At 39.7% G+C, this 2715-nt stretch overlaps 1 long non-coding RNA gene across 1 annotated transcript; it reads left to right on the top strand.

Annotated features, from left to right (window-relative positions):
• The first annotated feature begins 1979 nt into the window (after positions 1–1979).
• Positions 1980–2504, top strand: LOC122032940. Its single transcript, XR_006126256.1, has 3 exons — positions 1980–2107; positions 2200–2319; positions 2409–2504. It is a non-coding gene; the product is annotated as an uncharacterized LOC122032940 (long non-coding RNA).
• The last annotated feature ends 211 nt before the right edge of the window (positions 2505–2715 follow it).

Genomic DNA, 2715 nt, shown 5'->3' with positions numbered 1-2715 from the left:
CCAATCAATTGATATAGATAAGAACCTTCTACTCAAGGACGCTATTATACTTAGTTATTTGACACCAATACAAGTAAGTATAATAACCATAAAGAAATACCTTTATAAATATATAGGAATATGATACATCGAGTCCATACAACAATCATCATATGATTGGCTCTAGGGCTCTAACTAACACTAACCTCCAGTTAGGACTTCCAAACACCTAACCTCCAGTTAGGACTTACCCAGTCAAGTCTCCTGTCATCCCTGACCTACTTGACTTGTCTTCTTCTCAACCTGGTCAACCCTTTGACCATCTCCACAACCGGACGATTACCCTAGCAATCTCCATATATTGTCAAACATCAAAACTCAAATCTCAACTCAAGCTTGACTCAACTCAAGCTTAGTCTAACTAGTCAAACTTGACCTAGGAAAATTACCCCAACAATCTCCCTCTTTTTGATGTTTGACAATCCTTCTTAGTTAATACCTCTAAGTTAGGCTAAATCCCATAGCCTTAACTTCTTCTTTATCACAAGGCTAAATCCCATAGCCTTAACATTTCCATTACAAAGTATGAATGAAGGCCTAACTTAACCTTCAATTCTCCCCCTTTGTCACACATCAAAAATAGAAAACAACTCTTCCCCATAAGAGTTAACCTCACAATGAAAATCACATACCCTTCATTGTCTCCAAAGCTCCCCCTTGAGCTCTATTTGACTCCACAATGCTCAACCTAGAGCATTCACTATTTGACCAATGAAAATCCCATTCATTGTATCCAATGATCCCCCTTGAGCAGTAATCTTCTTCTCAATGCTCATCCAAGTGTTGGGTTTTTCGGACCGCAAAAATCGCTTTTTGCGTTGCGGAAATCCCGAAATCCCGCCATCGGATCTGTGTGAAGAAATAAAAATTTCGTAAAACTTTCACGTACGAGTTTTCTAAGCCTAGATCTACTTTAGATCTATAAGATAAGAATTTACCCTTGATGCGAAGCCCTCACTACAAGAAAAACCCTCATAGACATCGGTGAAACAACAACGGTTTTAAGCAAAAACCGATGTCTTTCAGTATTTTACCCCAGTTTTTCCAAAAACCGATGTCTATAAGCGCAGATTTTCGCTCATAGACATCGGTTTTTTAGCTGATGTCTATGAGCACCTATTTTTTCGTTAATAGACACAGATTTTAACAGCGGTTTTTAAAACCCGGTGTCTATGATAAATAAAATAATTTAATTTTTCCATCAATACTTAGCCAAAATTTACAACACTTCACTCTTCCCTCCAAACCTAAACCTTCCTCTTCCTAGATCACGTCGTCCTTCCCCTTCCTAGATCGACGCCCCTTCCTCTCCCGATCAGGATCAACACACGACTCCCTCCCTTGTGAGGTCTGCGGAATGCCCCGCTTTCCCAAACGACCACATCCATATCCTCTTTCCAATTCTCTTCTCCTCTCCCTTCTGTCTTTGCCCTCTCGTGGGTTGCTCCATCTCTTAGGGTTTCTTCTCCTCATGCTTTCTGGTTTCTCCGTTGATTCGTCGGCGGCCTTTTCCCCGGAAATCGTCTTGATTCCGTTGCTGTTTTCACTGCTGGTGCTCGGATTTGGCTCCTCGGGGCTGCTCCTTCGTCGTCTGCACTCATGGCGGCTCTCGTCAAACGCGGAGGTGATCCCTCGTTGATCCTTGTATGCTTAGCTTGTTTCTTAGTGTTTTCTTGGAGGAAATCGGTCGGCTCTGGGCTAGATTAGTTGGGATTTTTGAGTTCCTTGTTGGATTTTTTTCGCGCTGGTTGTTTTGATGGCTAGACTTTCTTTTGAGGGGTTTAAAGCTTGTTAAATTAAGGTGATGGTGTAGATCTATTAATATGTTTTAGTATTTACTTTTATTCTTGGTTTTGACTTCGCTTCTCAGGTCAGAGGTACAAATCTTTGATTGGTTTTGCTTCTGCTTTATTTTTTTTGGAGGGACAATTAGGGACCTTCAAGGGGACGCAAAGGCAAAGCAACCCTCCAAAATAAAATTTCTTCTATCTTTTGCACAGAGTGCTAGGGTACTGGTGTGGCCATCCAAGGAGAAGAGCTTGAAAAACCAACAATTCCCTTGTCTGAGGTTCGCAATCAGTTGAACTGCTTCTTGTATAATTTCTGTTTGTTACCTTCCCTTCTTGTGATGGTTTGCTGTTCTTTTTATAATCTCTCCAGATGTTCCTATATAAACTGAAAGCAATTGAAGCTAACAAGGCATGGATGAAGCATCCTGAAATTCTTCAGAAATGCTCCACTGGACTTCATTTCCCATCTGAGCGTGTCAGTAATTGTGAGGTTAGTAGTTCATTTACTGTATATGCCCATTGAAAACCAACACGCTTCATCTTAATATTATGTACATATTTTTTTTAAATCATGAATAGGAAAACGTGAAGCCTCTAAAGCTGCTGCATTTCTTTCGGGTTGATGGGTAGGAGAAAGCTCAATATACACCAGGCTCGGTGAATCAATTCACTTATAAATATCGTTAAATCCCTTGTACTAGTTTCCTGTAATTTGGTTACGCCGGTAGAAATTAGGTAGTAACAATCCTCTGTAACAATAATTCTTCACATAATATAATTCTTAACAATATTAGGGTCCCTAATATAATTTTTGTAAGTTTTAGATAGATTGCAGAGAGAACTTGAAATACTATACTTGATTACCTTACAAATTTCACTGATATTT

This window comes from Zingiber officinale, chromosome 11A (assembly GCF_018446385.1).
Source record: "Zingiber officinale cultivar Zhangliang chromosome 11A, Zo_v1.1, whole genome shotgun sequence".
NCBI classification, from domain to species: domain Eukaryota; kingdom Viridiplantae; phylum Streptophyta; class Magnoliopsida; order Zingiberales; family Zingiberaceae; genus Zingiber; species Zingiber officinale.
Note: the sequence above shows the minus strand (reverse complement) of the source record. Positions and strands in the feature narration are given on the sequence as shown.